This window comes from Oryctolagus cuniculus, chromosome 13, assembly GCF_964237555.1.
Source record: "Oryctolagus cuniculus chromosome 13, mOryCun1.1, whole genome shotgun sequence".
Classification (NCBI taxonomy): domain Eukaryota; kingdom Metazoa; phylum Chordata; class Mammalia; order Lagomorpha; family Leporidae; genus Oryctolagus; species Oryctolagus cuniculus.
In genome coordinates this window covers 57,706,394-57,730,916 of record NC_091444.1, presented here as the reverse complement: position 1 = coordinate 57,730,916, position 24,523 = coordinate 57,706,394, and the positions used below count along the sequence as shown (strand labels likewise).

At 39.9% G+C, this 24,523-nt stretch overlaps 1 protein-coding gene across 2 annotated transcripts in view; it reads left to right on the top strand.

Annotated features, from left to right (window-relative positions):
* The window catches only part of CHRM3 (cholinergic receptor muscarinic 3), a 613,309-nt gene extending 589,288 nt beyond the window's left edge, over positions 1 to 24,021 (top strand). The window contains exons 1-2 of one of the 2 annotated variants that reach the window (XR_011381529.1): positions 10,706 to 11,720; positions 23,523 to 24,021. The gene's annotated coding sequence lies outside the window, so the exon portion shown is untranslated. Of the gene's footprint in view, positions 1 to 10,705; positions 11,721 to 23,522 lie in introns of those variants that run through there. The other variant, XR_011381528.1, reaches the window with a different exon arrangement.
* Positions 24,022 to 24,523: the final 502 nt, after the last annotated feature.

Genomic DNA, 24,523 nt, shown 5'->3' with positions numbered 1-24,523 from the left:
GGATTGGTTAAAGCTTGGCATTTGCCACATTTGACCCTAGACAGAATGGTTGGCTGCCTGTTTTCGACTGAACCTCAGCTTATGTAATTGCTTGTCATACGTCTGTTTATACATCAAGTTATTTTAAGATCACTATGTTCAGAGAGATCATTAAGTTTAAAATGTGTATGGGGGCAGTTTTAGGCCAAGCTTAATTAAATGCAGCAGGAATGATGCTACATTGAATACTCATGAGTAAGTTTTGATATGAACACATGCTTTTCTTTTTCTTGGGTAGACCTTCAGTTAGGATTTCTTGCTCACATGGTAGTATCGTGTTTAATATCTCAAGGAATGAATAAACTTTTTTCAAAGCCTTATAGCCTTAAGGATTGAAAAACCAAATTGTATACAGAAGAGAAAGCTTATGCCACATAACGGCTCACCCAAAGAAATTCCATATGGATTCGGTATTTTATATTTTCTCACAAAACACACACTGTATGATTCCACTTATGTAAAGTTTTTAAGGAAATGAAAATCATTAAGAAATAAAGTAGAATGGTGGTTTCTAGGTGTGGGGGCAAAGAAGGCATAGGGAGCTATTGTTTAACAGGTGTAGAACTCTGGAAGTAGATGGTGGCACAACATTATAAATGTATAATACCACTGTATATTCAAGTTGGTTGAGATGCTAACTTATATGTTTATATATATATATATATATATATATATATATATTACCACAATAAAGAGAATTGGAAAAAAAAGTAACTGGGATTACTTTGATTTTAAATCAAAGTCAAAAATGCTTCTATGTATATTGCCCACATTAGAGTGCATGAGGGGCTTTTGGAGTCACAGATCTCCTTGGGCTGTCCAAAGCTTTTCTGGCTAATAGAGCTGGTACCCACCATTTCTTTCTCTGTGCCTTCCCCCAACTCTTAATTTCTTAAGGGTTTCCAGAGAGCTACTTTAACTTCTCAACATATAGAATTTAGAATTTGAGCTTTTTAATAACGCATTTTGACAGGATATTTCTACCTACAAGGCCAAGTATGTAAAAGATATATCGACATGCATATTTTTGACAACAAAAACTGTGGTAGAGGAACCAGTGATGTGGCTTAGCATGCTAAGCTGCTGCCAGCAACAGTGGCATCCCGAATGGGCATCAGTTTGAGTTCTGGTTACTCTGCTTCCAATCCAGCTCCCTTCTAATGTGCCTGGGAAAGCAGTGAAAGATGGCACAAGTGGTTAGACACCTGCCTCCCCAAAATGGGAGACCTCGATGGAATTCCAGGCCCCTACCTTCATTCTGGTCCTGTTCTGGCTGTTATGGCCATTTGGGGAGTAAAACAGAAGATGAAGCTCTTCCTCTCATTGTTTCTGCCTTTCAAGTAAAATAAATAAATCCATTTTTTTTTTTTAAAAAAAGTCCTGCTCTCAAAAAATATCTGGTAGAATATATGCAATTTGGGTCAGTACTGCGGCACAGCAGGTTAAGCCACCGTCTGCAGTGCCAGCATCCCATATGGATGCCAGTTCAAGTCCCAGCTCTTCCACTTTCAATCCAGCTCCCTGCTAATGTACCTGGGGAAGTAGCAGAAGATGGCCCTAGACCTTGGATCCTTACATCCATGTGGAAGACCAGGAAGAAGCTCCTGGATCCTGGCTTCAGCCTGGCCCAGCCCAGGCTCTTGTGGCCATTTGGGGAGTGAATCAGCATGTGGAAGATTCACTCTAACTCTGCCTTTCAAATAGATGAATAAATCTTAGATAAAAGAATATATGCAATGTAAAATTGACCATTTCAAACATTTTAGGTGTATTGTTCAATGGCATTAAGTATATTCACATTGTTATGAAACCATCACCACCACAACTATCATCTCCAAAATACTTTCCAATCCAAAACGGAACCTCTGAGTACATTTGCCAATAAACACCCCACTTCCTATTGCCTCCACCCCTAAGAGGCTCTAGGCTACTTTCTGTCTGTAAATTTGCTTGTTCAGGTTCCTCACAGAAGTAGGATCATACAGTATTCATTTTTTGTGCCAGGCTAATTTCATTTAAAATGATGTTTTAAAGGTCATTCATATGGTAGCAAATATCAGAATCTCAATTCTATTAAGGATGGATAATATTCCATTTTGTGTATTGATGTGTATTTCTATAGTAAGAAATTTATATATTCTTCCCCAAGGACAATTTGCAGAAGATATGTTACCTATCAGAGAGAGTGGACAGAGACGTAGCTGGCATTATCTGGGTGCTAGTTAAATACCCCTTAATTTAGCTAATCTTCTAAGTAAAAGAACAAAATAGTGAAGAGACCAATCGCTTATTTGTGTCTCAAACACAAGTAATATAAACTATATGACCTTCAGGCAGTGCAATAACAACACTGGGGAAAAAATCCTCAATTTTATCTGTAGGGAAATACTGGAATAACTCACATAATTTCTATTCCAAGCCCCGAGTATGTATGGAAACTTCATTCATTCAGGTTTCCCTCTTTTGTTTTACTTTGCTTATTTTGATCGATTACATTAGTGGTAATAGCACGTTCTGCATTTAGCTTATTTGCCATCTGGTTAATTAAACTGAGTAGAATATTTAGTTTTCTTTCAGTGTTGAATAGTTTATGCTCTGAAGTTCATAGGCTACTACATAAGTCAAAGACTTAGGACATTTTGATTTGAAAAGAAACATCTGCTCACATCAGAGGAAAGAAAATGGAAAAGACATCAGTTTTGCTCTAGGCAAATGGAGTGTGGTCTCCTGAGGAAGTTTGTTAACCTCAGTGTAGGGTGTGGGTGATACTTTTTCAGAAGATACATAAATAAAATCTCCTCTCATATCCCTTTTCAACGTCTGGTGGATGATCCTAATGAGAGGAAGACTTTCCTCTGCTCAGTGATCAGTGACTCTCAGCAGGAAGCAGGTGATGTTCCTCCATTCATATATTTGGTATTCATTCTCAGACTTTCAACCAGAAAAATAAAAGAAAAAGTAGCACAAAAAGAAAGCCCTGTTTGAATCCAGGGCTGTATAAAGCTCTGCAGACGGCCAATCCAAGTGACCCACAACCTGATTTTCTTTTGCTTAGTATAACCTTAATGATTTTCTCCTGGGGGCACTTCTGACTTATGAAATGCAAAATGCCAAGGAGGAGAAAGGAGTTGGAAGTCCTGCTATGGACATGCTTGTTTGTAGTGAATGCACTGTTGGATAAAGAAGCAAGTTGATCCTTGTGCTATTTGCAGAGATTGATTCATTTTGAATCCCTGCTTCTAATACTGCCTGCTTTCTCCACTCACATTATCCTAGTATTACAAACTCACAGGAATGTCTTGGTAGCTTAGGGAATACCTGAAATATTGATCTTCTTGTGGCTTATTCCATTTATTCCTTAGCTACTAAGTATACAGAAGGGAGGCAAGAATTTGTCTTTTTTCATTTATTTATTTAACCCAGCAGTACTGGAGTTTCACATTTTAGATAAAAATCTTGGTTTTGCCACTTACCATGTAAGTTTATGTGTTACCAACCACTCTTGTCATAGGTTCCAGACAAGATACTGATAATAGTGGCTTTGAAGACTAAGTAACAATCCATGTAAAGAACTAATCATAGTGTGTGTACATAGTAAGTAGTTGGTAATTTAGGATTTCTTTAATACACTTGATTAAATACTCCAAGAAACAGGCATCCTTCATGCATATCCATTAATGTAGACCAGAACTTAGGAGGGTGCCTGGTACATAATAGGAGGTCAATACTTGTGCTGAGTACATGAATGCTGAAATCTTTAACTCACATCATAGCAGCATCATAAGAACATAAAATATTTCAGGGTTGGTGTTGTGGCACAGCAGGTTAAGACATTTTGTGTCAAATTCAGTCTTCTTTCTATATCTCAAACCAAAGTTATTCACTTTGTGTTCAGTTTCATATAATTCCTTAAGGTAATATTTATCCACAACTTTTTTAGTGACTTTGAACTATCTACCAGATATCACAAAGGTTCAAAAGTCAAAAACTATCTAGATTTGTTTCTACATTAAGAGAGTTCTTTATAAAACACATTGAAATTTAGAGTAAAAAAAAAAAAGATGTTCCTAAGATATAAACTTCTACTATGAATGTAGAAAGATTATAAAACCTAATCTTTTAAAGTTAACTCAAGTAAAACATTTAAAAAAGTATAATAATATAGCCTCCATGGTTGACTTAGAAGTGAAATGAAAACTTCAGGAAATAGAAACGAAGAAACACTGTTGGTGTGATAACCCTTTCAAGGACCCCAGAATTGAGAATTACAAGAACAAGGTCAGTGCTAGGGCATAGAAGGCTAAGCCTCAAACATCCCATATGGGCACCAGTTGGAGTCCTGGCTGCTCCACTTCCAATTCAGCTCTCTGCCAATGCACCTGGGAAGGCAGCAGAAAATGGCACAAGTGCTTAGGCCCCTCTACCCATGTGGGAGACCTAGAAGAGGTTCCTGGCTTTGGAATAGACCTGCCCTGGCTACTGCAGCCATGTGGGGAGTGAATCAGTAGATGGAAGATCTCTCTCCATCTCTCTGATTCTCTCTGTATCTCTGTCTTTCAAATAAATAGATAAGTCTTAAAAAAAAGAAGAAGAACTTCAAAGAAAAACTGTGGGTTTTCCAGAACCCTTCTTTGTCAGTTTAATGACACAGTGTCTAAAATATAAGGGAGCTGGTTTCAAGATGGCAGAATAGGGAGGGAGCACAGCAATGGTCCGAGAAGGGAAGTTTCAAAGAGGGGTGAGATTTTGTAGTTTCCGGGAAAGGGAAGCTCTTCTGAAATGGGGGAGACAGGGTGGACCTGCGAGGAGGACGTGGATGCCTGAGGAGCAGGACACCAGCAGGAGTGTGTACACACCAGTGCTGGAAGCCTAGGTAAGACAGGGCACTCACCCAGCACCACTGTAGCAGCCGCCGCCACCCCTCCCCCAACCCACCCTGGGATGGACACTGAGACACGCACAACTGAGTTGGGGAGGAAATAGAAAACGGAACAGAGTGAGTAGTGCCTGTGGAAAGAGTGCGCGATTCAGGGGGACGAATTGAGGGACTAAACAAGCGAGGATCCCTCCCCCAAGTCGGAGCTGCAGCAGGCGGGAAGCAGCCATCTTGTTTGTTTACATTCAGGCTTAAAGGAGAACTGCCTCTGCCTCCGCACTAACCTTCGGAGGCAGAGCCCAAAGGTGGAGTGGAGCAACACAACACTCCTTGTGCAGGGAGCGAGGGAGGGCAGCTCAAAGCCCTGACACCAGTCTACTCAAGTTACCAGAAAAAAAAAAATTGAATAGTGCCTGTGAGAAGAGGGCAGGATCCAGGGGACAAACTGAGGGATCAATAACGCCAGGATCCTTAGGACTGCCCAACCCACAATCAGAGCTGCAGCGGGCAGAGTGCAGCCATCTTGTTTGTTTACATTCGGGCTTAAAGAAGGCTGGCCTCTGCTCCGAAGGAGGAAGCAGCAGGGCCGGCGGAGTCCAAAGGTGGTCTGGAGCTACTTGACACTCCTCATGCAGGAGGTGCAGTGAAAGAGAGTGGCTGACCAACGAACCCCAGGCACAGACACGTAAGGGCGAACATAAGAAAAAGGAAACCGGCCCCCCAAGGGGCGGAGATTGGCACCTCAAAGCCCTGACACCAGCCCACTCAAGTTACAAAAAATAAATAAATAAGTAAAAAATAAACAAACAAACTCTAGAAGGCAGATCAGCCTGCTTACACTGGATATTGGTACAGACTCACAGCAGCCCATAGCAGAGGGAAATCAACCTGAAAAACCACCCAGACGGAATGCCAAAAAAACAAAACAAAAACCCACAATAAGAATATAGAAGAACATATAAACTCGCCAATGGAGCAGGCTAAACCAACCATAACAGAGGCTAAAGAAGAAGAAGAATTTGAAACTATGCCAGAAAAAGAATTCAGAAAATTAATAATCAGAATACTTAGAAATAATGAGAAACAGTGTTGAGAGCTGAACAAAAAACAAGCCCAAGGATTAGAGATCCTAAAGAGAAGCCAGAATGAAATACTGGAAATGAAAAACTCAATTGACCAAGTAAAAAACACCATGGAATCCCTCGGAAATCGAACAGATGAAATAGAAGACAGAATATCAGAATTCGAAGACAAACTTCCAGAAATAATACAGTCAGTTCAAACACAGGAAGAAGAAATTAAAAAATTAAAAAATATGGTCGGAGACCTACAAGATTCAATCAACCTGTGTAATGTTCGGATAATAGGAGTCCCTGAGGGGGTGGAAAGAGAGAATGGATTGGAAGGTGTTTTCAATGAAATAATATCAGGAAACTTCAAACAAAGGCAGCTGGATAACAACAGGCAAATTCAACAGATAGCCAGGACTCCAAACAGGGTAGACCAGAAGAGAAATTCACCACGATACACTGTGGCAACACTCAGCTCAGAGACACACAAAGAACAAATCCTAAAATGTGCCAGAGAAAAATGACAAATCACATTCAGGGGTAAGTTAATCAGACTCACCCCAGACTTCTCATCACAAACACTACAGCCAAGGAGACAATGGCATGATATATTTCAAGTTTTAAAAGACAAACAATGCCAACCTAGAATACTATACCCTGCAAAGCTATCATTTATGAATGAAGGGGAAATAAAGATCTTCCAAGACAAACAGAAACTGAAAGAATTTGTATCCACGCGTCCAACCCTACAACACTTGCTCAAAGACGTGCTGCACACAGAAATACAAAAACAAGAACTTCACTACAAAAAAAGCGAATCTAGAATAACCTACAAACAAAGTTCAAAATACATAAACAGCTCGTTTAGGAAACATGAATGGGGAAAGACAGTACTTCACAGTAATCACTGAATGTAAATGGTCTTAATTCTACTACCAAAAGACATAGACTAGCTGATTGGATCAAGAAAGAGAATCCATCTATATGCTGCCTTCAGGAGACACACCTTATCAGCAAAGATGCACGCAGACTGAAAGTGAAAGGATGGAAAAAGATACTCCAAGCTAACAGAAATCAAAAAAGAGCTGGTGTGGCCATCCTGATATCATACAAAATAGACTTTAACATAAAAACTATTAAAAGAGACAGAGAAGGGCACTATATAATGATTAAAGGATCTATCCAACAGGAAGACATTACTATTATAAATGTATACGCACCTAATTACAGGGCACCTGGCTACCTGAAAGAATTACTAAAGGATTTAAAGGGAGATATAGATTCAAATACAATAGTACCAGGGGACTTCAACACCCCACTCTCACCAATGGACAGATCAACCAGTCAGAAATTCAACAAGGAAACAACAGAGTTAATTGACGCTATAGACCAAATAGACCTAGTAGATATCTTCAGAACCTTCCCTCCACAGCAGTTCACGTATTTCTCCCCAGTACATGGAACATTCTCTAGGATTGACCATATGCTAGGCCATAAAGGGAGCCTCAACAAATTCAAAAAAATTGAAACTATACCATGCAGCTTCTCAGACCATAGCACAGTGAAACTCGAAATCAACAACCCAAGAATCTCTACACCATATGCAAATATATGGAGAATGGACAACATGATCCTAAATGAACAGTGGGTCATCGAAGAAATTAAAAGAAATCAAAAGATTTCTAGAAACAAATGAAAATGATAACACAACCTATCAAAACCTGTGGGACACAGCAAAAGCAGTGCTAAGAGGAAAGTTTATAGCAATTGGTGCCTACATCAAGAAGCTGGAAAGGAACCAAACAAATGAACTCTCTATGCACCTCAAGGATTTAGAAAAACAGCAGCAAATCAAGCCCAAATCCACAAGGAGGAAAGAAATACTAAAGATCAGAGAAGAAATAAACAGAATGGAAACAAAAAAAAATACAAAAAATCACAAAACCAGGAGCTGGTTCTTTGAAAAAATAAACAAAATCGACACACCATTGGCCCAACTAACCAAAAAAAGGAGAGAGAAGACCCAAATCTGTAAAATCAAAGATAGTAATGGAAATGTAACAACAGACACAACAGAAATAAAAAGAATCATCAGAAACCACTACAAAGAGATGTATGCTAACAAATTGGGGAACCTGGAAGAAATGGATAGATTCCTGGACACATACAACCTTCCTAAACTTAGCTGTGAAGATACAGAAAATCTAAACAGACCCATAACCATGGAAGAAATTGAATCAGTAATGAACGCACTACCAAAAAAGAAGAGCCCAGGACTGGATGGCTTCACCGCCGAATTTTACCAGACATTTAGAGAACAACTAACCCGTTCTTCTCAAGTTATTCAAAACAACTGGAAGGGAGGGAATCCTCCCAAATTCTTTCTACGAAGCCAATATCACCTTAATTCCTAAGCCCAGAAAAGACACAACAGAGAAAGAAAACTACAGACCTATCTCCCTGATGAACATAGGTGCAAAAATACTCAACAAAATCCTGGCAAACCGAATCCAACTGCACTTAAGAAAGATCATTCACCCGGACCAAGTGGGATTTATCCCTGGTATGCAGGGATGGTTCAATATTCGAAAATCAATCAATGTAATACATCACATTAATAAATTGAGAAACAAAAATCATATGATTATCTCAATAGATGCAGAGAAAGCATTTGACAAAATACAACACCCTTTCATATGAAAACCCTAAGGAAATTGGGGTTAGAAGGAACATTCCTCAACACAATTAAGGCAGTCTATTATAAACCAATGGCCAGCATCATATTGAATGGGGAAAAGTTGGGGGCATTTCCATTGAAAACTGGCACCAGACAGGGATGCCCACTCTCACCACTGCTATTCAATATAGTTCTAGAAGTGTTAGCCAGGGCCATCAGGCAAGAAAAAGAAATTAAAGGGATACAAATGGGAAAGGAGGAAGTTAAACTATCCCTATTTGCAGATGACATGATACTATATATAGGGGACCCGATAAACTCCTATAAGAGACTATTGGAACTCATAGAAGAGTTTGGTAAATTAACAGGATACAAAGTCAACGCTCAGAAATCAACAGCCTTTGTATACACAGATAATGCCAGGGCCGAGGAAGAACTTCTAAGATCAATTCCATTCACGATAGCCACAAAAACAATAAAGTACCTTGGAATAAATTTAACCAAGGATGTCAAAGACCTCTATGATGAAAATTACAAAACACTAAAGAAAGAAATAGAAGATGACACAAAAAAATGGAAAAACCTGCCATGCTCATGGATCGGAAGAATCAATATTATCAAAATGTCCATTCTCCCAGAAGCAATTTACAAGTTCAATGCAATATCAATCAAAATACCAAAGTCATTCTTCAAAGACCTAGAAAAATTGATGCTGAAATTCATATGGAGAAACAGGAGACTGAGAATAGCTAAAGAAATCATTTACAATAAAAGCAAGGCCGGAGGCATCACAATTCCAGACATCAAGACATACTACAGGGCAGTTATAATCCAAACAGCCTGGTCCTGGTACAAAAACAGATGGATAGACCAATGGAACAAAATAGAAACACCGGAGATCAATCCAAACATCTATAACCAACTCATATTCGACAAAGGACCTAAAACCAACCCCTGGAACAAGGACAGCCTCTTCAACAAATGGTGCTGGGAAAACTGGATGTCCACATGTCAAAGTATAAAGCAAGACCCCTACCTTACACCTTATACAAAAATCCACTCAACATGGATCAAAGGACTAGAGATGCGCCAACACACCATGAAACTAATTGAGAGCATAGGGGAAACCCTTCAAGATATTGGAACAGGCCAAGAATTCCTGGAGAAGACCCCAGAGGCACGAGTAATCAAAGATAAAATAAACCAATGGGATTACCTCAAATTGAAGAGTTTCTTTACAGCAAAGAAAACAGGAAAGTGAAGAGGCAACCAACAGAATGGGAGAAGTTATTCGCAAACTACACAACAGATAAAGGATTAACAACTAGAATCTATAAAATGATCAAAAAACACCACAAAATCAAAACAAACAACCCAATAAAAAAATGGGCCAAGGACCTTAACAGACATTTTTCAAAAGAGGAAATCCAAATGGCCAACAGACACATGAAAAAATGCTCAGGATCCCTAGCCATCAGGGAAATGCAGATCAAAACCACAATGAGGTTTCACCTCGCTCCGGTTAGATTGGCTTACATACAGAAATCAACCAACAACAGATGCTGGCGAGGATGTGGGGTAAAAAGGACACTAATCCACTGTTGGTGGAAATGCAAATTGGTAAAGCCACTATGGAAGACAATTTGGAGAGTCCTCAGAAACCTGAATATAGCACTACCACAGGACCCTGCCATCCCACTCCTTGAAATTTACCCAAATGGAATTAAAGGGGAGAAAAAAAAGAGCCATTTGCACCTCAATATTTGTTGCAGCTCAATTCACAATAGCTAAGACATGGAATCAACCTAAATGTCCATCAACGGATGACTGGATAAAGAAACTATGGGATATGTACTCTATGGAACACTATACAGCAGTAAAAAACAATGAAATCCGGGCATTTACAACAAAATGGAGGAAGCTGGAAAACATCATGCTGAGTGAAATAAGCCAGTCCAAAAGGGACAAATATCATATGTTCTCCCTGATCAATGGCAACTAAATGAGCTTCTAAAATGATACCCATTGAAGTGAAATGGACACTATGAGAGACAATGACATGATCAGCCCTTGTCTAGACTGTTGAGGAACAACTTACTATTTTATTCCTTTTACTATTTTTATTGTTGTTGTTGTTGCTGCTCTGTTTGTTCTACATAAGACCACTGGTTGAACTCTGTAATCAATGCACAATCATTCTTAGGCATTTAGAATTAACAGAAAAGTGATCTCTGTTAAACATAGGAGTGGGAATAAGAGAGGGAGGAGATATACAGGTTGGCACATGCTCACTCGGACTTACCTCCAATGGTGGAACTAGAAATGTGCCAGGGGATTTCAACTCAATCTTACCAAGGAGGCAGGTACCAACGCCAATGCACTTGGTAAAGTGATAAGTATAAATATACAACCAATCAAAAAGATAGGGTATATGTCTATGAGATTTTACAAATAACACCAGTGTAAGCAACTAATGAAGGATAGAATTAAAAGGGAGAGAATGATCCCGCGGGGGAAACAGGACACAAAGCAGACTCATAGAATGGCAGCACTCCTGCATCAGAATCAACCCTTGGGACATTCGGATCTGACTAAAAGGTCCATGAAGAGTCTCACAGGCATGGAAAGCCATGACACGGTGGCAAAAAACAATCTAAATGAAAGATTCTGGTGAACAAGACCCCAGCAGAAGGAACAGGCCATCAAGGAGAGAGGCGCCTTTCTCTGAAGGGAGGAAGGAACCTCCACTGTGATATGGCCTTGACTAAACAAGTTCAGAGTCAGTGAACTCAAGGGGCTTCCATAGCCTAGACAGCTCATAGCTAGAGTCTCAGGTGATTGCTGACATCATAAATAAGAGTGCCAATTGTTAAATCAACAATGGGAGTCACTGGGTACATGCCCCCCATGTAGGATCTCTGTCCTTAATGTGTTCTACTATGAAACTTAAAAACAACACTACCAGTAGAACAATGCCCTATACCTTGTGTGGTTGTGTGAGTACAGCCTGTTGAAATCCTTGCTTAGTATATACTAAGTTGATCTTCAGTATATGAAGGTAATTGAAAATGAAACGTGATGAAGGGCGGGATGGGAGAGGGAGTGGGAGAGGGGAGGGCCATGGGAGGGAGGGAGGTTGGGGGAGGGGAGCCACAACAATACAAAAGTTGCACTTTGTAAATTCATATTTTTTAAATAAATAAAAAAACTACATAACAAAAAAAAGAAAGAAAAAAAGAACTTAATACTTTACCCTTTTAGTATTTTTTTATGTTCTACTTAAAACTATGGTTGAACTCTGTAATTAATACACAATTACTCTTAGGTGTTTAATTAATGCTATAACTAGTACTCAAATGTTATTTTACACTTTGTGTTTCTGTGTGGGTGCAAACTCTTGAAATCTTTACTTAATATATGCTAAATTGATCTTCTATATATAAAGATAATTGAAAATTAATCTTGATGTGAATGGAAGGGGAGAGGGAGTGGGAGAGGGGAGTGTTGTGGGTGGGAGGGAAGTTATGGGGGTGGGGAAGCTATTGTAATCCATAAGCTGTACTTTGGAAATTTATGTTCATTAAATAAAATAAAATATATTAAAAAAGAAAAAAAACATAAGATACAGTCATGCATAAATACTGTAAATTATCTTTGGCCATGAGACCTTGGTAAATGCTAATAAAGGTACTTCTTGAATGGAACACAGAGTTACCAAAGCTTCTGCATAGTTCATTGCTCAGTGTTCAAGTCATAGCAATAAATAACTTGTGAGACTGAATTCAATCATCTCACACTGGGTGTCAGACAGAAAGCCAACATGGAATGTTAAAAGAGGACAAGTGAGATGTAGAAAACAGGAAAGTATGAGTTTCTTGATCTGAACGCTTTGTGGGGGCCTGAAGGCAATTGGAAAGTCATACACGGGATTTATTTGCACAGTTGCAAAAGACTCAAATTGTTATGTGTAACTTACTTATCAGGTAAGAAACCCACCCATATGTGCAGCATTTATACTTAACACAGTGTTGTTATTGTTGTTTTCTACTTTATCTCACATATGTAACTACTGAGAAGTATCAAAGTGACTTGGCAAAGCTGGAGATCAAGAACACCTAGGATATATGGCTCATGCCAGCAAGGAGCTTTGAACATCACATATATAAGGCAAAACTTAAAAGATGGAGTTGGGGCCAATGTTCTGATGCAGCAGGTTAAGCTGCTGCCAGCAATGCTGGCATCTCATATCGATGCTAATTGGAGTCCTGGTTACTCCACTCCCAATCCAGCTTCCTGCTAATGTGCCTAAAAAGTAGCAGAAGATGGCCCAAGAACTTGGGCTCCTGCAACTCATGTAAGAGACTCAGGTGGAGCTCCAGGTTCATGGCTTCAGTCTGACCCAGTCCCAGCTGTTGAAGCTGGTTGATGGGAGATCTCTCTCTCTTTCTCTCTCTCTCTCTCTGTATTTGGCTCAAGGAAGACATCACTCATTACTAAAATTTGCTCACCGCAACACAACGCTGAGAAATGGTTCAGGTAAGCTGGCGCTGCGGCTCAATAGGCTAATCCTCCGCCTTCGGTGCCGGCACACCGGGTTCTAGTCCTGGTCGGGGCACCAGATTCTGTCCTGGTTGCCCCTCTTCCAGGCCAGCTCTGCTATGGCCCAGGAGTGCAGTGGAGGATGGCCCAAGTCCTTGGGCCCTGCACTCACATGGGAGACCAGAAGAAGCACCTGGCTCCTGGCTTTGGATCAGCATGGTGTGCCGGCCGCAGCGCGCCTGCTGTGGTGGCCATTGGAGGATGAACCAATTGCAAAAGGAAGACCTTTCTGTCTCTCTCTCTCACTGTCCTCTCTGCCTGTCAAAAAAAATGGTTCAGGTAAAGAATGCTTGGATCTTACTTTCTGGTTACACCTATATTTATTTATAAGAGGATGAGAAAACCATACTGGAGTATTAGCTGGTATTACCAAATACCTATACCATGGCTTTCTCCTCCACTCCTTCTATAGTTTAAGAAAACCACCTTTTTCTTTTTTTAAATAACAGGTCCAGAGATGGGTGAATTTTGTTAGAAAGCAAAATTTCCATTTTCAGTAGCCCCTCTAGGAGGTAACAAATCTTACTCTGGTGTTTTGTTCTGAGTAGTTCAGATCAGCTGAAGCTAACACTTGTAAAGGACTTAGCAGTCTTTCCTGAGAAGTGAACCATAAGCATGTTTTAACCAATTGTGTGCCTATTGGTGGACTCATCATCTTATCCCGAGTGCTGATTTTCAATGTTTAATTGATATAAACAAACTCCTTTTCTCTCTTAAAAATGACTGTGCTGTGGTGCAGGGGTGAAAGCCTCCACCTGCAGCGCCGGCATCCCATATGGGCACTGGTTCAAGTCCTGGCTGCTCCTCTTCTGATCCAGCTCTCTGCTATGGCCTGGGAAAGCAGTAGAAGATGGCCCAAGTCCTTGGGCCCTGCACCCACATGGGAGACCCAGAAGAAGCTCCTGGCTCCTGGCTTCAAATTGGCCCAGCTCCAGCCATTGCGGCCATCTGGGGAGTGAACCAGTGGATGGAAGACCCCTCTCTCTCTCATATATATGACGTATATTATAATATATAATAATTATATATCATATTCTGGTTAACTCTCCAAAAGGCCACAATGGCTGCAGCTGGATCCATCCAAAGCCAGGAGCCAGCAGGCAGGAACCAGGAGCTTCTTCCAGGTCTCCCACATGGGTACAGGGGCCTAAGCACTTAGGCCATCTTCCACTGCTTTATCAGGTCATAAGCAGAGAGCTGGATTGGAAGAGAAGCAGCCAGGACATGAAAAGGCACCAATACGGGATACCCGCACCACGGGTGGAGGATTAGCCTGTTATGCCACAGCACCAGCCCCTTCTTATCACTCTTATTCAGTAGAACATAAGCTTCATGAAAGTAGGCATTTTTGCTGATTCCCCTGGGCCCCTCCCCACAAATCTCCAGCATCCAAAATAGTACCTGGCACGTTCTCTGTAGATGCTTTAAACATTTGTTAAGTAATTGTAGGAGTGAATCAAAGAACAAATGAAAACTCAAAAGAATGAATGAAAATGGATGGCACCAAGGAAAGGAGGGTTGCATCCAGGGGGAGAAAAGATTTTAGAACAAGTATTGCAGGCACTACCTTGCCTTCCACTACTTCCCGGACTTCAGCTAAGTGCATATCTTTCTTCTTAAAAAATAAAAAACAAAAATAAAAAAATGTGTTTATTTATTTGAAAGAGTTACAGAAAGAGAAGGAGAGAGAGAGAGAGAGGGAGGGAAAGAGAGAGAGAGAGAATGAATATATCTTCCATTCACTGGTTCACCCCCCAAATGGTCTCAACAGCGAGGTCTGAGCCAGGCTGCAGCCAGGAGCTTTATCCAGGTCTCCCCATTGGATGCAGGGGTCCAAGCACTAGGGCGATCTTCTGCTGTTTTTCCGAGGTCATTAGTAAGGAGCCGGATCAGAAGCAGAGCAGCCAGTACTTAAGCCAGCACCCATATAGGACACTGGCATTGTAGCCAGTGCCTTAAGTGCCTACGCTAAAACATCAGCTCCTAAGTGTATATGTTTCAAAACAAAAATCATAGAGAATAGTGTGAATTAGTCACCTAACCCATGGATGTCACAGTGGCAATGGAATATAAATAAATGCTCTTGAAATATAGCCATTTCCCTAGGCAAATACTATTTAGTAAGTAAAAATGGGATTCTTATCTGTTACACTGACAAATCTCTACTCTGAACTTATTACTAAAGTTAGTCAAAGCCAAATAAGATTTTTAACATCAAAGCTAGTAAGTTAATATTAAGGCAAAACCAAACTCCAGAACACTGATTTTATATTTTATAAATATATATTTTATGTTTTATACTGATTTCTCATGGCTTCAAAATCCTCCTGAACACAAAGGACTCAAAACATGTTCTGGCTTTATACTGATAAAGGACATTTTCTCTTTTCCTTTCTATTGAGATAGTATAGTAACAACCCACAAGACTTGCTGATGATACACAAAGAGTTCTCTGCATTATAAATGTATATGGGGGCTTGTGCTAGGGCGTAGCAGATAAAGCTGCCACCTGCAGTGCCAGCATCCCATATGGACTTCAGTTCAAGTCCCGGCTGCTCCACTTCTGATCCAGCTCTCTGTTATGGCCTGGGAAAGTAGTAGAAGATGGCCCATGTCCTTGAGCCCTTGCACCTGCATGGGAGACCTGGAAGAAGCCCTGGATCTTGTCTTTGGATCAGCACAGCCCCAGCCATTGTAGCCATCTGGGGAGTGAACCAGCAGATAGAAGACCTCTCTCTCTCTCTGCCCCTGCCTCTCTAACTCTGCCTTTCAAATAAATACATAAATCTTTTAAAAGATGTATATGATGCTTCTAGCTTTTTTTCCACAGTCCCTGACCTGATAATTTTCCCAAAAAGTAAGTTTCTGAGCTCTGATGGTAAATAATCATAAGTGCAGCTTAGCAGAACAATGTAATTAAAAACAATGTCTACTAGAAAGATGCATCAAAAATTCCCTGAAGACTTAACAACCAAACTTTTAATTTCCCTGCGTCTTCATTTAATGAATACTTGAATGCATTCCCCAAGCCTTTCATTATGCTTTTCATTTCCTTGAATCCATGCGTTAAATCTTTTAGGACAAATTTATTTTTTTTTTTCAATTTTTATTTATTTTTTTTTTTGATAGGCAGAGTGGACAGTGAGAGAGAGAGACAGAGAGAGAAAGGTCTTCCTTTGCCGTTGGTTCACCCTCCAATGGCCGCCGCTGCAGCCGGCGCACCGCGCTGATCCGATGGCAGGAGCCAGGATCCAGGTGCTTTTCCTGGTCTCCCATGGGGTGCAGGGCCCAAGCACCTGGGCCATCCTCCACTGCACTCCCTGGCCATAGCAGAGAGCTGGCCTGGAAGAGGGGCAACCGGGACAGAATCCGGCGCCCCGACCGGGACTAGAACCCGGTGTGCCGGCGCCGCAAGGTGGAGGATTAGCCTATTGAGCCACGGCGCCGGCTTTAGGACAAATTTAATCACAAGCTGGAATATGTAAGTTCTAGAAGGTCAAGATCAAAGAGATGTACAGAATAACTCTACTGCAAACAAATGGAAAATGAATACAAACTGAGATGAAGAAAAACAAATGTTAAGGAAAAGGAAAAGTAACAAAGTGAAAAAAGAAGGGAAAACAGAAGAAAGAGGGCACAGAAAGAAGAATGCAGATAAGAGAAAGAATTGCAAAAATTGGCAAGCATGCAGTAAAGATATCAGTGTGCTAGCAGCAAGTGTGAAGTAAAGTGGCTTCTGAGGAATAGTACAAGACTAGACACTGGAAAGGTGTATTTGAGGAATCAGCTTAGCCCTAATGTTCACAGAACTCCCTAAATCAAAGCTACCACTGCTCACACAAACTCCAATGCACTTGCTACCAACAATCTCATCCTTTCAGGACCCAAGAACACTTTAAGGAATTGCTTTAACCCCATCTTGGTAGTGACAGACAACCCCACTAAAGAGTCACCAATCAGAATAGTTAAAGCGTAACTAGTGAGAACACTCTAGAAAGTATACTTCATAAATCTTTTTATTTTTCTTTATTTATTATTGACAGAGTTAGACAGTGAGAGAGAGAGACAGAGAGAAAGGTCTTCCTTCTGTTGGTTCACCCCACAAATGGCTGCCATGGCCAGTGCGCTGCACCGATCCGAAGCCAGGAGCCAGGAGCCAGGAGCCAGGTGCTTCCTCCTGGTCTCCCATGCGGGTGCAGGGCCCAAGCACCTGGGCCATCCTCCACTGCCTTCCCCAGCCACAGCAGAGAGCTGGCCTGGAAGAGGGGCAACTGGGACTGGATCCCAGGGTGCCAGGGCCACAGGCGGAGGATTAGCCAAGTGAGCCGCAGCCCCAGCCTAGAAGGTATACTTCAGATTGCCACTTCCTTCATTCATCATTTCTATAATCAGAAACTAGACTCTCTGAATAAAAATTATTATAGGGCAGGCATTTGGTATGGGGGTTAAGCCAGTACTCAGGACACTTGCATCCCATATTATTGATGTGCCTTTGTTTCGTCCCAGCTGTACTGTCAATTCCAGCTTCCTGCTAATGCACACCCTGGGAGGCAGTAAGTGATGGCTCAGACAGTTGGGTCCCTGGCACCCATGCAGGGACCCACATTGAGTTCCTGGCTCCAAGCTTTAGCCTGACCCAGCCCCAGCTATTGCAAGGCATTTAGGGAGTGAATCAGCACATGGAAAATCACTCCTTTTTGATCTGCACTCCTCATCCGCTCTCTCTCTCTCTCTGCCTTTCAAGTAAATAAAACATGTTATCACAAAAATTAAAAGAAAAAAGAAAGGAAGGAAGAAGGAGAAAGCGAAATATCATTGTATTCTGAGAATTGCAGGGACCAGTGTTGTGACATAGCAGGTTAGGCCACTGTGTGCAATGTCAGCAACCCATATGAGCATTGGTTCAAGCCCTAGATGCTTCCGATCCAGCTCCCTGCTAATGCACCTGGGAAAACAGCAGAAGATGGCCCAAGTTCTTGGACCCATGAACACACATGGGAGACTGGAATGTAGTTCCAGGCTCCCGGCTTTGGCCTGCCCCAGCTCTGGCCATTTTGGTCATTTGGGGAGTGAACCAGTTGGTGGAAGATAAGTATATCCCCCTGTGGATCACTGGAACTCTGCTTTTCAAATAAATAAATCTTTAAAATAATAATAATTGTACCTATGAAATACAGGAAATCTGTTCTCTTCGTATTAATAAAGTACTTTAAAAAGAGTAAAACACTTTTAAAAGCAAATTAATAAAAATTAAGCAGTCCCCAAATAGTTTTACATTTTAGTGAGAATGTACTTATGTAAAATTATTAATAGCTTCTTTCCCAATATCATCCACCATTTTGTTTCAATTCAGTCAATTCAACTGAAAAAGTAAGCATTAAACTTCATTTAAATAGGATGGATTATGATTAGATGCCTAATAAGTGGTAGATGTCTTTAATTCTGATAAAATGTCCTTCTGCAAATGAACATGAGGTTAAACAGGTTAAACACATTTTCTTAAATGGAGTCAACTCTACGTTCTGGTTGCTTGATTATTTTATGGTATGGATCTGCCCTTCACTGACAACAAAAGATATGCACACCTAGGCCTTAATTAGCTAACAAGAAACAGCAGGACAATTTTACAAACATAAAAATTGATGCAGAAAATCAGAAATTCATTCATAAACTTTTCCATAATACATATTTTATATGAATTTTCTGAAGACTCCTTGTATACAGGAATTCAAAATCATTTTTTTCCTATTGAGAAGCACCTGGTATCCTCTTATCATGGAAGGATAAAGAAAAATTTCTTATGAAATAAAGAAGGCTGGAGCTAGCATTGTGGTGCAATGGATTAAGCCACCGCCTGTGACGCTGCCATCTCATGTGAGTGCTGGTTCAAAGTCATGGCTGCTCAACTTCTGATCTAGCTCCCTGCTAATGTTCCTGGGAGGGAGGTGGAAGATGGCCCAAATTCTTCGGTCTTTGACCCACATGGGAGACCTGGATGGAATTCCAGCACCTGGCTTCAGCTTGGCTCAGCCCCAACCAGTGTGGCCATTTGGGGAATGGACCAATGGACAGAAGATCTCTCTCACCATCTCTCTCTTGCTCTTTTTGTAATTGCCCTTCAAATAAATAGACCTTTAAGTAGACAAGGTTAAAAAATCATTTGCACAAAATAAATTTACCTCTTAATTCCATTTTCCACTAACTTTTAAAATATCCCTGTGTGTGTTTGTACAAAAAAATGGGGAATTATCTGTAGGAGATACTGTGCGGATCACATATTTTATCACTTCATTTAATGAGAAATTCAGAGAGGTAGAACACTATCAACCTTTCCTTGGCCCTGTATAGGATTTCTGCATTACCTCAACTAAGCACGTGTTAAAGTACTTGGACAGAACACATCTATTATATCCCACGGAAGCTCCTTTATTAAGAACCGCGAGAGATACTTCTTCTGCATATTAAGGCTCAAAGTATGTTGCTCTCAATCCGATGGGCACTGTGGATGATTCAGGATTGTTGACATTGCCCTTTTTGCTTTGAAGCTGAGGGATAAATACCTAATTACCTTTAACAAAATACAGGTTTTGAGATACATTTAAATGTGTTAGCTTATCTCAATTTCCATTTATTGTTCCTTTTAGTTTGGTCCATATCTCTTTGTTATTCTTTTGTATACCATCTTAGATAATTATAAATTACTCAAATCTCTTTTGGAACAAAAGTGGATTAAAATTCAGTCAGTCAGCACATAAACATACTTTTTTAGGATTTCTGCTTAAATGTGTCAGCCATTATCTCTTTCCATTTATTTTCTTCAACAGTTCTCTGAGCCCAAGTTTTCTTCTAAAATCAATACTCCATTATTTCTTGGCCATTCACATTTTCAAAGAAACATATTGGACTTGATTTTCCAGAAATGAAGTAAGAAGGGTTAATTTCCTGTTCACATCTTCACACCCTGCTTCTGTTCCACATGAATTTGAAAGTTCAAATTAATTGTCTTATTAGTTTGTGTAAATCTGATAAATGGTCTTTGAAACTTGACACCGAGGCTATAAAATGGTCCAAAAACTAGTTTATCACACACAAAAAATTCCCACAAATCTTGCATCCATTTGTTCAGTTGACATTTTATTCATTTATGTCTTTCCCAACAAAAGTCATTATTCATTCATTCAAACACTGAACTATATACAATACCCCAAGAAATCTCAAAATACCAGAAGTCTACATGGAAGACATGTGTATATAAAAATAGATAAATTATGATACATAACTAATTGAGATGATAGAGATCTGAATAAAATGTGATAGTCCAACAAAGAGAACCACCATGGGTGTGGGAGGGTGGGTGTAGCAAGTAAGTCAGAGGAAATGAAGAGTGAAGATAAAGAATAAACAAGATAACCAGAAAGCATTTCTTCTTGTCAGTGCTTCTGTCACCAAGTTTTAAAGCAAATTGCATTCTAATTTCCTTTTCAGTCAGGCTATAGTCTTGAAAAGGTCAAGTTTAACACCTTCAGCTCATCTAAAAAGCCAGTGCTTAACTACACACAGGCCATTATGGGAGCCAAGAATTCACAGGAACCGCAGCCCTTCTGCAAGTCACTAATGGGGAGAGGCACCAAGACTTCACCTCAGCAAATGTGTATAAAGAATGGTCAGGTCCTTCCTCTACATATGCGGATGAAGAGAAACCTCTAACAGAAGGGATCACAGAAAAGTTAAAGTAAGATACATGAGAAAGGCAGAAGAAGCACCAGCACAAATAAGAATAGCTACACATGTAAATTAGTAACCAATTTTAAGAAGAGCTGGAAGGTATAAAAAGGCAAAAAAAAAAAAAAAAACCACAAAAAACCACCAAGTTCTCAATTTTCTAAGATGGATCTGCAAGTTTTACTTCTTAAAAAACAAAAAAGAGTCATGGAACTCTTCTATGTAAATCAAAATTGAAAGGGGTCAATACTGCATGTAGTCGGCTTAACCAGGATGTCACTACACAGTAACATGTAAACCTCTGTTAATTACACAGCAAATACTAATGGCATTATCAAAGTGTGCAAGTGATATAAACACAGCAATAGATTCTCCGCAATGCTTTCTCTCATATATTGGAATTTCTCTCTTACGACTGTCCAACTTGAAGAGAGAAAGTGGTGAGTCTCCTTGGGAATGAAACTACCCAAAGGGAGAGTCTTCCAAACAGTCTTCCTGCTACAACAGGAAAAGTTCGGGAAGCATCATTAGATCACTTTGAACAAAAGAATGCTCTACAGCTTTGGGGGGCTTATAAAACAGATCAACTGGAGGAAAACAAGCCATGAAGCTAAATTACCTTCTACTTACCTTCATTATCCTCTTCAAGAATGCATAGTTTAAAAGGAGACAAGTCACTGTATTAAAAATTACTTGCTCTGATATTGTGCAAGTGACATCAAATAATGAAGAAAAATTTAGATTACAAACTTTATGGTCTCAATTCCAACTATCAACTTTTACCAAAGTAAAATTCAAATTCAGATTTCCATTTTTAATTATCTTCCTGTCAAGTGCTCCTCCAATATGCATAACAGTGACAAAATGTTCCATAACTTTTTAAAAGTATCCTAAAATTTTAGAATGTAAACATTTCAGTTAGGAAAATAAACATATAAAAAATGTAAATATCACCCTAATCAAGGATATAGGATAAAATTTAAGTTATAATTATCTCAATAAAATTGATAAATTCTTCTAATGGGATCAGTATTTTCAGTTGCGTATTTTTCCTTTCAAGACTAAAAATACTTTCATTCATTCTGGTACTACCATGCTGGAGTCCCCACATCTCTGCAGATCACTGCTTTAGGAGACTCCATCTTGGCCCTTGATTAACTGCTGAGCCTTAATGTGACAAGGGGGTCCTACAAGGAACATTTCCTATATTTCATCTCTTATTTGTTGATTATTTCAAGGAATACTAAGTAGTATTTTAAAACCACTGGATACTGAAAAAAGAGACATTTGAGGTCAAAGTTCCCATTCAGTACACTGGTGAAAAGAGGAAAGAGGAGGAATACTTCCTAAACACATCCCTCCAGAGATGGGGTTAAAAGCAGGAAGCTAGCTGGGTTCCTTATTGCAGAATTTTGGACATGTGGTGTGGGGTTGGGGGGATGGTGGAAAGCCTTGTGGCATGGAGGGTAAAGCCACCACCTGCAACACTGGCATCCCATATTGGCACCAGTTCTTGTCCTGGCTACTCCACTTCCAATTCAGCTCCTTGTTAATGACCTTGGCAAAGTAGAAGATGGCCCAAATGTTTGGGTCCTTACCACCCAAAGGGACCTGATGAAGCTTCTGGCCTCAACCTGGCTCAGTCCTGGCCATTGCAGCCATCTGGGCAGTGAATCAGCAAAAATATCAGACAAGGGACAAGAACAAGACTATACAGTTTTAAAGAGAACTCATGAGGAATGCAACAACATGAAATAATTGCAATAATAATTATAACAGTAAACACTAAGCCAGGTAGTGCAGTATTCTAGTGGTTCACACAAACACATATAATCCTCAAAACAGCCCTGTGTAGTGGCTGCTATTCTCATCATCATTTTTGAGATGAAGAAACTGAGTACAGTGGTAGGAAATGTGTCTGAGATCACAAAGCTGGTAAAAAAAAAAAAAAGAGTCCAAGCTGCACACTCTTGGGTTCAGCTCTCTTGCTACCAATCCAGTTTACTTTTCTTAGGAGTATTTTCTCTTGTGAGCCAATGAGGAAAAAAAAATCAAAATTCTTAACTCTAATACCCATGCTACCACTTAGGAATATGCTGTCAGGATGAAAATTACAAATAGCCATTCTTCCCTTCTATTCAGTTGTCATTCATGCATCAGAAGTCAATAGTCCTAGTCTATCCAGAGAAAGTTGGAATTTACAACACAAAATGAAGAACAAAGGATAAAACAACAAAATTTCATAAAGCATTGTTACACAGATATGATGCTCAACTTTGGTGACAGGGTATTTTCCTAAAATCGGGCTTAGGGATCAATATCCTACTGAAATTCCTCCAAATGAAGTTGAGGCTAACCTCACACTATCTTCCCAGGCAAGACCACAAAATACTTCAAGACAACAAAAGGAACAAAGAGATAAAAGAACCAAAAGCAAAAGTTTAAAGAAAAAATACTTACATCTGAATACTGCATAATCCATTAATAACTACATAAAACTGAGATTTAATAAAACATATCTCTATCTTTTCTCTCTCAGGTATCTCCAAAAGAAAAGGAATAAGAAAAATACAAAGAAAGCAGTCAGTGAAGAGACTGACAGAAAAGAGACGGCGTGACCATCATTCTCTTTGAAGACAGTAGTCAGAAATGCCTCTTTGGGTCCAACTCATCCCAAATGCAATGTCAACCTCTGACCTCTAGGGCTGGCTCCAGCTGGATACCTTAGGGAAGTGGCTCTTAAACTTCAATGTACATCCGATCAATTATTGTTTCTAGCTATTGTGTATATTCCCCCTAAACTAGGGCGTTTCTGCTTTTCACATGTGAAACTTCTTATTTGGTGAAGTATTAAGACTTTTACTGTAATGTAAATTTAAAACATGTTGTCTCAAAAACTAAAAAGAAAAAGAAACAAAGGTAGAATGAAGGAGGGTGGAAGAAAGGAAATATCACTATGTTCTTAGACTTGTATGTATAAATCATATTGAGTCTGTTAACAATTAATTAAAATTAAAATTAAACATGAATTAAAAAACCCTTCAGTGTACAGGGTAATTACTGGAGAATTTCAGTATCTTGTCCTCCAACACTCTAACTTGGCTCCCTTGAATATGTGGCAGAAGAATCTTCAACTTAACAAGCCTCCAGTGATTTTAAGTCATTTGCAAATTCTACACTAAAAAACACTTAGAAAACAAGTGCACACTCACTACCCAGTGCGTACTGCAGAGATACATTATGCTGCCCAAGTTCAGAGCATCGCCGTTCCCACGTCCTACCTGTTTCGGCCTTCTTCGACCTGTGCTCTTCATGAGGAGGTTTTGATGATGGCCACACAGACGGGACTCTCCTGGGAAACTGCCCTTCTGTGTAATCCAGCGAGTGTGTGGGTTGACTAACGGCAGCCCAGGTGTAAAGTTGATCTTGCTATATTTAAAACAGAAAATAGTTAAATGCTATTAATTCAATCACAAAATAAACCTGGACTGATACACTGCAAAATCATGTCTATATAAGTCCCATAGACATACACACATA